This window comes from Coptis chinensis, chromosome 6, assembly GCF_015680905.1.
Source record: "Coptis chinensis isolate HL-2020 chromosome 6, ASM1568090v1, whole genome shotgun sequence".
NCBI lineage: Eukaryota > Viridiplantae > Streptophyta > Magnoliopsida > Ranunculales > Ranunculaceae > Coptis > Coptis chinensis.
This window is the reverse complement of record NC_141461.1, coordinates 59,864,390-59,879,144: the sequence shown is the minus strand read 5'-3', so window position 1 is coordinate 59,879,144 and position 14,755 is coordinate 59,864,390. Positions and strand designations below refer to the sequence as shown.

At 37.6% G+C, this 14,755-nt stretch overlaps 1 long non-coding RNA gene across 1 annotated transcript; it reads left to right on the top strand.

Moving 5' to 3' along the window:
- The first annotated feature begins 1,229 nt into the window (after positions 1-1,229).
- LOC147493781 (uncharacterized) lies at positions 1,230-4,312 on the top strand. The gene is made up of 4 exons (XR_015198907.1): positions 1,230-2,378; positions 2,575-2,855; positions 3,621-3,776; positions 3,856-4,312. It is a non-coding gene; the product is annotated as an uncharacterized LOC147493781 (long non-coding RNA).
- Positions 4,313-14,755: the final 10,443 nt, after the last annotated feature.

Here is a 14,755-nt window from a genome sequence, read left to right as displayed (position 1 = left end):
TAGTTGTTATGTCTCTGCGTATCTCTGTTTTGAGCTTGTTCATATTTCATGTCTTCATTGTGTTGAAAGAGTTTGCTAAACAACAATAATTTCACCGGCCGCTAACTCGAACAATTTGGACTTAATTTAGTTAAATTTCTTTGTCGATTTAGAACGCGTCGATATAAGCTAATGATGCATTACAAATTTTAGGTACTCACTTGCATCATTTTGAAGATATATACAGAGGAATTCCTCTTCATCAAAGAACCATTCCCTTGAAAAGCAAGCTTTCAAAAGCTCTTTTTGTTGACACCATACTTTCGGAAGTTATCGGGCGGCGGCCAGGGTGGCTCTTTCTCTTGTCAAAAGGGGTCTTTGAGTTCTTGCCCTTGCTTGCGGCCAACATGGAACGACTGGAATGCATCTGCGAATTCACTCGGGTGAAACATAGGAATAGGGTTCGTCTTTATTGGCCCAAGATCTTTGGTCGATCTTTTCTTGATGTTACCTGTATGAGAAGAAATTACAGGTCAGATCTTAACATTCTACTTAGTTAATTTGACATAATTGACAACTTAAAATGCGTACAAAATTTATAATTCAAATGATAGGAATAGAATGTAATTGGTTGAGTTAGGAAATCTTACTTCTTGCAAGAAGTCTGCAACCTCTTTCTTTCAGGACAACTAAAACCCTTGGCTTCAAAGAACTCGAGCACGTTCTCCCGAGGACCTTGGTAGACGATCTGTCCGTCTGAAAGTAGAATAATATCATCGAAAAGATCATAAGTTTCTAGTGCTCGTTGGAGCTTTTCTACGTGAATTCAGAGGCGGAGAAAGAAGGTTTTCGGAGACTCGTGGGGTTTAGACTCTTATTTGTGGGGGACTCGTTGTATAATTGAACTTTTTCCCTCTCCTGATTTTCTCCTGATTTCTCGTGAGTAAAAAGGGTACTTAAAATTTGCCGACGTGGACACCCTCACAGACCAAGAAAAAGGACTGCTATTATATATATATAAAGATTTGAAATATAATGGTAAATATTAAATAAAATTGTTATATATACAAAATATCATCAAATATCTCCAAATATCACAAATATCATTGAAATATCACCGATATGTGCAGTCCTATATATCTCTGAACATATCATGATATTTATATATCTTTCTCTGAAATCTAGATAGATATCCCCAAATATCGCGATATATCCGAATATTTTGTACTGTAGGTAATACTACTTAACCTTATTTCAAAAAGATGGAGGTATCTGTGGATTTCTGTTTCAAATCTGAGCTTCAGTTATGATCTCTGGACTACAAGGAAACGAAAAAATTGTACATCTCATGATCGAAACAAAATAACGTTCGGGAATTTTGTAGACAAAGTTCTGAATGTCTGTGATAGTGATCGTTCCAATATAAACAAATTCCATCTCTCTGGTGTGTACTTTTGTGATGTAGCTCGCATAAAACAGATGGTTGAGAGTCGCATCAAGACAAAATGTTCAGCATGTCGTCCTTGATGTCATTCCAGATAATTGCAAAGAAATCTCTGGCTTTATGTTTTCATCATCTATCTCAACCTTAAAATTGAGATCACGTTATCATGTGGGGTCGGAACTTCCAACTCCCCAACAGTAAGTGTTCGGCTTAAAAACTCAGAACTTTGAAATTGGAATTTGTTAAACTTCCACAAGGTAATTACAAGAGGGAAGTAGTGTTCGATTTTCCGTTTTGAGAAGACTTGGAAATGGTAGATTTTGAGTACAGTCATCTCTCTAGTATCAACGTAAGTACTCCTCAACTTAAGAAGTTGGTAATGAGAAATAATCATGCTTCCTTCGGTGTTTCTTGTAACATCAAGTTACATGCTCCTAGTCTTATATCACTCCAGCTCAATGGTTGTCATTTCATGGATTATTCTCTAGAGAATCTTAGGTCTCTAGTTAGTGCTAAGATTGACCTACACGGGTGGCATGATCCGATTATGGTGAACTCAATTCTAAAAAGTCTCAGTAATTCAACAACTCTTGAACTATCCCATGATTGGGTTAGTTTTTCTAATTTTTACTTTTTTTCTTCTGTCTGTTTGGTTTCTTTGCAATGCAGCTTTTATTGTTGGAGAACTTTGTATAGGCTACGTATTTTGTTAAACAAAGAATGTCAAGGTTTCATTTGTTTGGATCGTAAGTTTGACTATTCTACTTTGTTTCTAAGATTCCTGTAAAGACTGCTTTATAGTTCCAAGATATGTTGGATCAGGAGGTAATATTACCTAACGTAAGGCATTTGAAGCTAAGCAGATCGATGGGCCAACTGTTCTTGTTTGCACGCTCTACCGAACTTGATAAAACTAACTCCGAATGTAGAGTCTCTAGTATTGAATGTACATCAGGTACTGACCAAGCAGATGATTTTATATTCTTTTATTTATCCTGAATTTCATTTTTGTTATGGTTTACACTTTACAGTTAGTTATACCTGACGATATCTTAATCACGAATTTTTATATTTTGTTTTGCTACAACTACTAGTTCACCTTGCAAGTTGTATTCAAAATGGGTGGTTAACTTTATTGTTCTTGGGACTAGGGAGAAGTGTTTTCATCTCACTGCATGTTATACCACCTTAATTAAATCTGTCGAGCTCAAGAAGAACTGTGGATGCGGCGAAATTGAACTCAAAATTATTGAATATGTACTGAAGATTGCAGTGGTCTTGGAGAACCTCATCGTCACGACAGCCTCTTTCATCAATACCAAGGAATTGAACAAATTTAATAAGAAGCTTCTTGCTCTACCTAGAGCCTCCAAAAGTTTAACAATATTTCCCCCCACAAAATCAGAAGATGATGTGTACTTTTTGTTGATGAGTAAGTGACTTCACTTGATTATGCTATGATAATTGACTTTAGTTTCCTTTTATTATTATTATTAATTATTATCCATAGACCATGATCGATAAAGTTAATGTATAGTACTAGCAATCAGGTTCAAAGACAAGCTGATAAAATCAGGTGAAACTTGAAAGGAACCAGCTCCAAACTGCATGAACCACATGATACATATCTTATTTGATATTCTATTCCAGAGCGATTTTTAAGTAAAATCAGATATCCAATTAGAAAAACATAAAATTAGGTTCAAAACCCTAATTCCAGTCTTTATTAGCAATTACGTCTAAAACCCACCCGGTTTTTAAAAGTGCGAAATAAAGGTTTCATTTTCGGTAAGTCGCAAGAAAAAACCAACTGTACTTTATTTGTTTTTTCAAAATACCGTATATACCCTTTTACGGTATTTCTTATTCATTTCTTTAAAATCCAAAAATTGAACATATTAAACTTAAATTCCAATGACAAAAACGAAAGAAGAAGAAGAAAAGAGTGTCATCCAATTAGACGAAGAAGTAAAAGAATGAGACTTCAAAGAATTAGAAGACTTGTTTTTCAAAAAAATTGGTCATTCCATTCCTTTAAAACCTCAACCTTTCACTTTCGATCTTCAAAACCCACCAACACATCCAATAGCAGTATCAAAAAACCCTCCAGCTCTATTTCTCGCTCATTCTCAAGGTAAAACTTTTTATTTATTGTGAATTAGGGTTTTATCTTTTTAATTGAATTGCAATTTTCTAGGATTTTATGTGGCGAGAACTAAGGGTGTTATCGAAGGGGAGAAAGAGAAAAAGGGTTGTTGTATTGAGGAGATGAGTGTTGTTGATGTACAAATTGGTAGAGTTCATATTGTAGCTGTGTCCAGAGATTGTTCGACATTGGCGGCTTTTGAATAAGGTAATAATGTTGTTGAAATTTTGAATTTGTTGTTGTTGTTTTTGATTTTGTGGTAATTATTTTTCTGTATTTGTGACAGATATTAGATTGGAAAATTAGGCAAATGCATACTTCCGCAGTGCTAGATACAGTGAGGTATGCTCGACACTAGCTGAATGTTTCAATGCATGGATCACTAAGGAGCGTTTTCTACCTATTACTCCTATGCTTTTTGGAATCATGGAAATGAGTTGGAACAGATTGGAGGAGTCTATGAAATGGAATTCCATTTTATGTCCAAAAATGGAGATAATTTTGGCTAGCAAGGTTGAAGCTGCAAGAACTTTAAATGTGGTTAGATCCAATGAAAATCAATTTCTAGTTCATAGCAACGTTATTCATTCAGACTTGGAATATTTTTATCAGCAATGACTTACGTGGTAGTATAGCTTTTCAAAGTTTAGGAGGTGAATAGAACATGTACTTGTAACTATTGGCGTATCGGTAATTTCTCTTGCATACATGTTATCGGTTGTATTGGTAATGTATGATGATTTTTCCTAATCTAGAAACACAAATATTTTGTTGATGATCAAAGAACAATGAGAAGTATTAGATAAAGAAGAAGAAGAGATGTAGAAGATGATGAGTTGAACCACGTTCTTTAATGACTGCCTATGTATCCTGTGAATAGGAATCAAACTCAAAATGTAGTTCAACTATTCTATTTATAAGAATAGATTAGGTTTCCTATAATTACTTGTGAATTAAGTAATTAGTGTTTAACTAGAAAACAATCTCTTGTTAAGTCTTATCCAGACTCTTCTAGAAGCTCATGTTTCCCAAGTCAATAAGTCTCATTTATTGACTTGAACAACAAGGAAACATGTTCAGGTTCGGATTGGGAGTTGGAGTTCCAAACTAAGTAGTTCCAGATTTGGTGTTCCTAGTCAGGAGTTGGTTCTCCGAGCCTACAACTCGAACTAGATCCGAAACTCCAGTTTTCCGAGCCTACTACTCTAACCGGATCCAAACCTCCAATTTTCTGAGCCTACTACTCTAACAGGTTCCGAACATCCAGTTCCCCGAGCCTACTACTCCAACCAGTTCAGAACCTCCTCTTCTTATTTCACTCCCGAACCTAAGAGGTGAGTTAGTCAGGACCTGGACTTAAAGTGTGTTCTGGTACTTCCTACCCACACTAAGACCATACCCCCGAGCATTAAGAAGATGCTGCTACATGTCACATATTTATTTGCTAAAATATGTACACACAGGTAGTAAGGGTGATGAAGGATATACGATGATCGCGTTTAGGCAATATTATGGCTATATTATTGAAGGATATACGGTGATTGTGTTTAGGTAATGTTATTCACATTCTATCAAGCCACTTCCAAATGGTTTTATGCTAAGACGAATGCTTGATTCTCCTGTGGTTTATCCGTGTAGTCCGAATATTGATCCTGGTAGACCTAAGAAGAAAAGAATTGAAAGAACCGGTGTGATTCGTTAGTCTGTGATCTGTTTTGATGTTCTCGGTAAACCATATTTTTTTTGTTATCTTAATTAAGATTTTTAAGTTTGGTCTTCTGACATTTGTTAATAAGAAATTGAAACTCATTGTATACTTTTATTGAATGTTGATACTCATTTGAGATTATTCGCTAGTCGGTTTGTTTTATTTTTCATTTGTTATAGTGGAATTTCATAGTCTGTGACTATGAAATGATTCATGTTGCAGCCATCATTGACAATGCAACATTTATGTTGCAGCCATCATTGACAAGGCAATATTCATGTTGCAGTTGTAATTGATAATGCAACATTCATGTTGCTGTAGGAGTTGAGAGTGCAATATCCATGTTGCAGTCGTCATTGACAGTGCAACATTATTCATGATTGTAGAAAAAAGAAAAATCAAACGAACCGCCTAACAACAAGGAAACATGTTCAGGTTCGGATTGGGAGTTGGAGTTCCAAACTTAGTAGTTCCAGATTTGGTGTTCCTAGTCACGAGTTGGTTCTCCGAGCCTACAACTCGAACTAGATCCGAACCTCCAATTTTTCGAGCCTACTACTCTAACCGGATCCGAACCTCCAGTTTTCCGAGCCTACTACTCTAACCGGTTCCGAACCTCCAGTTCTCCGAGCCTACTACTCCAACCAGTTCGAAACCTCCTCTTCTTATTTCACTCCCGAACGTAGGAGGTGAGTTAGTCAAGACCTGGACTTAAAGTGTGTTCTAGTACTTCCTATCCACACTAAGACCATACCTGAGCGTTAAGAAGATGCTTCCACATGTCACATATTTATTTGCTAAAATATGTACACATAGATGCCCCCTTTTTCTTCACGGGTTGTAACTCAAACCTTTAAGGAAAAAGGATAAAAAGTGTTTGTTCACGTTGCGTAAAACCACATAAAAATTACTGAGCAATATACCATGATTTTCTCCTTGGAATTTATGCCCAAAATCTCGCATTATTTCAACTCAAAGAATTGTGTTATCTGTACAAGCCACAACCATAACCCGAAGTTGTCTTATAATAACCCAGATGTGAACATATCAAGACTTTTCCAAATCACCGTGACCCGGACTTGGATAAATAGATCACGAGTGTCAAGGTGTAGGAACTAAATTTTTTCCTGGTCCGGACATGTCTTATTATATGACCCGGACTTGAGAAGATCCAGACCGAGCCTTATCATAACCTGGACCTATCATGCCTCACAAATTATATTGATCCGAATCTCTCATACCTTATAACCTAAACTAGATCAAATAAGCACATGCCGCACAAGACCCGGACTTGAGATTAAGAACAAGACCCGGACTTAAGATTAAGAATGGAATCCGAACCTGTACCAATGACCCAAACTTGCCAAGTGTTATAATGACCCGAAAATGGCTTGCCTAATAATGATAATGATCTAATAATAACCCGGACCTGTACCAATGCCTCACCATGACCTGGAGTTGAGAAATCACTCAAAGCAGCACATGTCAAACTAATCCATCCGGACTTATTAAAGCAGCACATGTCAAGCTCAGGAATTAGACTTTCTCAAATAAGAACATGTATTAGCTCTTATTAATTCACCCGGACTTGACTTTAGAAATCAGCACATGCGAAGTTGCAAACCACATCCGGAATAGGTGAATCCCATACTCATCCGGAACTGAGATAAAGGAAATTCGGAAGCCTGACTTTCTAACATACTTGCTGAATTCCTTTGTTGTTTCTATTAGTATAACTTCTTTACCCACTTGTTTCTATTAGTATAAACTTACTATCTCATCCACATGTAAACTTAAGCACCCACTTCCACAAAGTCCTTGCTGCCACTAGAACCAATTTGGTTGTGTCTGCCCTTTGAAGCATCCTATACATCTCTTTAAGTTTGTAGCATTGTGCTTACATCCAATCCAACGTCTATCGATCTCGCCAAAAATAAAATAGTAAGCTCAAATTTTGGCTCCAACAATTTACGCTGGTCTAAAGATTCGATTGTTTCTTTTCTATTAAACCACCATTAATGGGTTGTTGAAGCTGCTTGGTCGCCACACAACGCCTTTCTCTTTGCATTCGGTTGTCTTCTTTAAGTTTGTACAAGAGAAAATTGAGGCTTTTGGTGTAAACAGCCACGTCTTTTTCTTCAAAAACTAAACTGTCAAACTCAGTGATAAGTGCTCAAAAAGTGCTATTTAACCCTCGATTATGCCTCTTGTTTAGCCATCTTAGTAGACTAATAGTGTTTGTAAGTTATGTTTTAAGATTCTACAGGTGAAAAAGAGAGTTTTGTAGAATATGAGAGAAAAAGGGGTAAAACGGAGCAATTCGGAGCATTAAGGATCACATGGGAGGCCCGTGGACAATCATAGAGAAGGCCAAGGAATTGGAGCTATTAAATATGCGACTTGGACCTATTTTAAAGCCTATTTCGAAGCCCAAGGCCAAAGGATTCGTTACTTGGACCAAAGCCCGAAAAAGAGGATAGAAGGATAGAGCAGAAGAGAGAAAATAGGCTTATGCGTCTGGGACGCATGGATCAAGCATCCAGACGCATTGATTGCGTCTGAGACGCATGAATAGTGTGTCCAGACGCATGGATCGACACTGTAGCCAATTTCTTCTCAGTTTTGGAGACGAAGTTGGACTCTAAAAGAAGTCTATTTGTATTAGGAAACAAATGACGGTTTGGAATGCTTTTAGAGCTCATTGTAACCTCTATAAATAGAGGACCTAAGTGCCTCATGTAATTTGCCAATTCACTTATATTCTTGTCTCCAGAGCTTGAGGCAGAGAGAGATTAATAATAAAAGATCGGTTTTAACTAGCTGAGTCTTAATAAATTAGTCTTTCTAGTCTTATGTTCTTCGACTCTTCTTCTTGTTCTTCCTTCTCTATGGAAGGCTAATCTTCTCCTTCAAGGGAGGAGATGAAGCCAGTGCTTAAGGTTTAATGATTCTTCTGGTTCATGGTGTTCTTCAATTAGGTTAGTTCTTTATGTTTTTAGTTATTAGTTCCATTGCCCACACCAGGGGATGGAAGAATAGAATAGGGTTTATGTTTTGCAATATTAATATCATGCTAGTGTTCTTTACTTTTCTTCTAGTAGTATGATTCTTTAGAGTTAGGGAAGTATTCTTTGTGTTGCCTTAGAAGGGGTAGCTCAGGGAGTGGCTGCCTAGGGGAAGTATTCTTTGTGTTTACCTTAAGTGGTGATTCATTGAATGGCCGCCCTATTAGGAAGTACTCCTTGATGTTGCTCTTGGTAATACATAGAATGGTTGCCCGAGCTTACATAAAAGGAAAGAAGATATTAATGGCATAAACATAGAAACAACCTTAAGTAGAAATGGTTAACGATGTTTCGTCCAAGAGGGCATCGGCACTCGCTCGATTGCCTAATTGTAGTCTACTTGTGAGAATAACCATGAAGCAAAAGGTCATTGAATCAAAAGTATTGGTGGATTATAATCTCTTGAATTCTCTTCCTTACAAATTCTCAATAGTTTAGTTTAGTTTAGTTTAGTTTAGTTTAGCATTATAATCTAAAATATATAATAATAGTTTTTAATCCCTCAAACCCCCTTTTCAGTCCTGTTCTTCACATAATATACACTTAAAAGTGGAACGATACCCTACTCATCCTTTACTTATTGAGGGATAATTAGGTTTTGATACGCTTCTATTTTTGTTCAACGACCATCATCTATCTACATCATCCATATACCATCTACATACACAAAAAATGAGGTATTGTCAAATGGCGCTGCTGCCGTTTTAAGTTGTTTATGTTTAACGTTTTCTTTCAAGATTAGAATTTTGGATCTTGAGGTAATTTTAGCCGCATCATCCATCCTTTTAAGAAAGAAAGAAGCTTGAAGGACATCTCGAAGACAAGATCTACCATCCAGGTTAGTCGAATATTCATTCTTTTTATTTCATTCTTAGTATAGCTATATCGTAGTTTAGTTTTATTGTTTTCTAGTATAATTGCATTTAGGACCTTTTCAACAATTGAACTTGTAAGCCAACATAATGAAACATCAAACTCTAGTGTTTCTTGTCTGAATCTTGACAAACAGACTATTGTCTATGGGCAGTGGTACTTGAGCAATCCAAGTGATTCACCATAACCCTAGAAGAGACAGCTTTAGACAACGGGCGAGATACTAGCTGCAAAGCCCAACCCAGTTGAAGGAAAGTTGTTTTACATTTTAGTATAACTTAGAATAATTGCATACTATTCAAGCATAGTAGGATAGTTTTTCGTTATTTTCGCATATCATTTTCTAGTATATTCCCCGTCGTCCATATCATCGTCTGGTAAGAACACAACAGTGGATAAGGTTTAACAACCGACTCATAAGAATACTAGACAAGATTGATATAATGGCCGCACGCAATGATAGAGGTGTTGTGGACACCAATAATCCTGAAGCTATCCCACCCATGCAAGCACAACAGAGGAAAAAGCTGAGTGATTTCTATTCACCAATCATTGGAGACCCACCAAGCAGTATTGTTTTTCCAGAGATAGAAGCTAACTAGTTTGAACTTAGAGCATCAGTAATCTCTATGCTTCCAAAGTTCAATGGTTCAGACAATGTTCAACCTTATGTTCACATGAACAAATTTCTATAAGTCCTCAGAGCTTTCAAGAACCAGAATATCAGGGATGAAAGTATCAAGTTAATTCTTTTTCCACTCTCACTCGAAGGTAAAGCATCGGAATGGTTAACTATACAGCTGATCAATTCAATCAACAACTGGGAGAAGTTGAGAACAAAGTTTATGAACAAGTTCTACCCACCCCAGAAGACAGATGCCATGCAGCAAGCCATCAACAATTTCAAAGAGAATGTGATTGAAGAATATCATCAAAGCTGGGAGAAATTTAATAATCTGCTAGTCTCATGTCCACATCATGGTTATGGTAAGAGCACACTGGCTCATTTTTTCTTTCGAGGACTTTCTACTATGAACAAGCAGATGATATAGTCAATGCATCAAGGTAAGTTTACATCAATGTATGGAGAGGAAGCCTACAACTTTCTTGAGAATTTAGCTGAAGACACTCAACAATAGAGTACTAGCAACGAGGGTGTAGCTAGAGTGGAGGGGGTGCCGAAGCAATTTGGTAACCAAATTCAAGAAGACCCAAATCAAGCGATGATATAAATTATGGCAAGCCTATCAACAGGACTTGAAACTCTGAACAAGAAGTTTGATCAGTTCTCTATGAATCCTCCAAAAGCAAACAATTTCCAAGCTAAACCTCAGCCAACCAAGCCTTGTTATGCCATTTGTGAGCTATGTTCTGATGAAGGCCACACCACTGAAGAGTGTTCATACTATTTGGATACTAATGTAGAGGCATGTAGTATCAACTCTTTTCGAAGAAATAGGCAGTTCAATCAGGGACAAAATTATTGGAAGCTACAAAATATAAATTAGAGGAATTTTCCTCCAGGATTCCAAAATCAGTCAAATCAGTTCCAGAATAACCAGTATCAGTTCCAAAACTGCCAGCAACCATACAGAAATCAATAGTCACACCAGAACCAGCAATACTAAACCAACACAAATAGAGAGTTAGTATCAGATCTTATGAGTGGATACATTGCCCCTACGCCTCAGTCGAGCAAAGCAGTTATCCCACATCTGGAAGAAGCTATCACCACCATTGTCAATGAGCTGAAACAAACAAATCAAAGAACCCAGAAGTTGGAGAGTAAATTTAGTGTTATTCAAGGCCAGATAGGGCAAATCGCTGCCGCCTTGACGGAAAAGATCGAAAGGAGCATTACCAAGCCAGCCGGAGCCAAATCCAAAAGGAAGAGGTGTCCTGCAGGTGGATAACCTGGAGATTACTCAGTTGAATGCCCAAGTTAATTCTGTCATCACTCTGAGGTTAGGTAAGAAAGTTGATAACAAGATTGTCTATGAACCAGGAAAAGATTCTGCGGAGCCTAAGGTAACTTATGTCCCTACCATCCCACCCAGTTCTAACATTCCAGATATATATAGTGTTGTGCCACCTGCTGAAGTAACTGTTGAGAGAGAAGTTGAAGGAACTACTGTGGACGTAAGTAAGAAGAAGCCATCACGAGTAACTCCACTTGTCACTCCATTATCTATTACCCAGCCAACCAAAGCCGAAAGAAGAGAACTGATATTGAAGAATCTGCCAGCACCGTTTCCTTCAAAACTAGTGAATACCAGGAAGGATAACCAGTACAAAGAGATTTGCGATGTATTTCAGAATTTGCATATTAATATCCCATTTCTGACCACCATCAAGCAAGTTCCCTCGTATGCCAAGTTCTTGAAAGATCTTGTAAAGAAGAATACCAACATTCCGAAAGAAGCTTTTCTCGCTCAAAGATGTTCATCGTACCTACAGAATCTATCGGTTGTGAAACTGAAAGATCCTGGAAGTCCAACTGTTACATGTAGAATTGGAGATTCTTTGGAGGAGCAAGCTTTATTAGATTTGGGTGCCAGTGTGAATCTTCTACCATATTTCATCTATGAGAAGTTAGGCTTGAAGGATCTAAAACCGATTGATGTTACTTTACAGTTTGCAGATAGATCAGTAAAGATACCTAAAGGAATCATTGAAGACGTCATAGTCAAGATCAAAGATTTCTATTATCCGATTGATTTCATAGTATTCGACACAACACCTACATCTGGTAGGCAGATACCAATAATTCTAGGCAGACCATTTTTAGCCACTGCAAATGCACTCATCAACTGTCGAAACGGTAATATGACGTTATCCTTTGGTAATATGAGAGTCGAAACCAATATTTTCATACACTACAACAACCACAGGAGGTGTGTTCTGTGAACGAGATATGCATGATTGAAGCGTTAGCACAGGATTATCTGACTCATTCATATCCTGCTGATGAGTTGTTGAAAGGTCAGATAGACTCAGATTATGAGGAACTTAATGTCGAGGCAATCAATGCGATTTCAGATTCATCACCTGTCATGGATGATAGCAAGTTCAGAGAAAAGTTTGAATCGCCTATGCCTGATGGACCATCTAAAGAGCTTAGAAAGGAGCTGCCTAAGCTAGAATTGAAACCTTTGCCGTCTACACTCAAGTATGTTTTCTTGGGAGATTTGGGAACCTACCCAGTAGTCATTGCATCAGATTTGACTGAGGAGCAGGAATCCAGGTTAGTAGCACTTTTAAAGGAATACAAGTCAGCCATAGGTTGGACAATTGATGATATCAAGGAGATCAACCCTATGATAGTTCAACATTGGATTCATTTGGAAGAAGATTCCAAGACTTCTAAGCAACCACAAAGGATGCTTAATCCGAAGATGAAGGAAGTAGTTTAAGAAGAGGATGTCAAACTCCTTGATGCCAGCATTATCTACCCTATTTCTGATAGTCAATGGGTTAGTCCAGTTCAAGTTGTGCTGAAAAAGTCCGGAACCACAGTAATCGAGAATGAGAACAATGAGTTGATTCCAACCGAGATGATCCGACCGGATGGAGAGTTTACATCGATTCGAGGAAGTTGAATAAGCGTATCGAGGAAAGATCATTTTCCATTGCCTTTCATCGATCGGATGTTAGAAAGATTATTTGGACAAGCTTACTCTCGCTTTCTTGATAGTTACTCGGGATATTTTCAGATCCATATTCACCCCGAGGACCAAGAGAAGACCACATTCACATGTCCTTTTGAGGATTGTCGCACCATCTCTCCTTAGCCCTTAAACGTTCGCGATACCAACTTAGTTACGGCGGGAAAAGTGCCACTTCATGGTAAAGGAAGGGATAGTGTTGGGTCACCAAGTTTCAAAGGAAGGAATTCTAGTAGATCAAGAGAAAATGTCTACGAGGAAGTAAGCTAGGTTCTTTCGTAAGAATTGCCATTCAAACTTGTCCCGGGTTCTGACCATTAAGAGAAAATTGTTGGTACAACATATACTTTTGTCAATCATATGCTGAGAGAGATCAGAAGAATTCCTACAAAGTGGAACCTAGTGGGTGGGAGATGTTGAAGGTTTCGATTCTTCACCCTCAACCCCAACCCCTTCAACGCCTTACTCTACCCCTTCACCTTCACTGTACTCGGAATACGATCCTAGCAGTACCGAAGATTTTTTGGAGAGGTCGGTCGGTAGGAAGCAGAGCAAAGAAATTGAGAAGAACAAGAAAGTTTCTTCTACTGTCGAGGGTAATGTTGCATCCACTGCTAAAAATATAGATGAATTTCTTGAAGCTTTTAAAGAAAGTCGAAGATATAAAGAAGAGATTCTAAATGGGCAATTTCAAAGTATGATGAAATTGAAGCAAGAGAAGACACAAAAAAAGTTATTTTTGAAGCAAGAAAAACTCCGTGTTAGAGAGGAGGAAAATGAGACTAGGTTGTTGGCAATGTCACTCGACAAAGTAAATCCTCGTTTGCGAAGGGTTTTAGAGCTAAAACAAGATGCAATTGTAGCTAAATATGAAAAAAAAAAGGCTGGAGCAAGTAGTACAAATGAAGCTTTAAACAACGAAGAAGCCAATGATGAAGAAAATGATGACAGGCTTGATAACTAGAGTAACTCTAGTAGTATGTAATAAGGGTGATATATAATAGTTGTCTTTTATTTATTTATTTATTTTTATTTTATGTTTCATGTATTAGTTGTCGTTTTATTAATAAAAATTGCAATTCATTTTCTAAATCAAAGGAAGTAAATTAGAACATATCAAAATGATCAAATGAACAATTCTAAATCACACAACATAATAATAATTGTTATACAACAACCTCATCGACTGTCCTACATACACCTCCTCTGCCGTGAACTCCTCCTCAATTGTCTTTATGCTTAACTCTCTGTCTGGCCATGCTGTGATGAACTCACCCTTGTGCGATCAATCTAAGCCTGTAACTCATCAACCTGACATTGCAAATCGTCATAATCCACATGACCTTGGGAAAGAAGTCTCTCTCTCTCAACACTGTAGGCGAATACCGAGGAGCGCAAGCCATCATTTACACGAATGCTTGTCTCATATCTCATGCGTAGGTCATCCTGAAATAATTATTTATTAATAATTTATGACATTTTCATAATAAACAAAAATAATAAACCAAAACCAATAAAAATAATTACCAGAGATAGATGTCCAAGGTCAGGCTCTAACTGTACGACGCGAGTGTCATCAATAGAAGAAATGAGCAGGTAAATCGTCTGGCCACTCGGATCACTCAAACTAAAAACCCAAGGTCACTCTGACTGAGGGGGATCTGGTGCTGGAACAAATGTGTGTACAGGTCCATGCTAAAATGTCGGTTGTGATGGCTGGCCAATTTGGAATTCACATCTGACACCTAAATTGCTAACCGTATGAATGTTGCTTGTACGACCCACAGCTGGGAGCAAATGACCAATAGATTCCCTAAATTAATAATGGTAGTACTGCTCATAAGTCTGTAATGTAACTAGGTCAGAAGCCTGTAG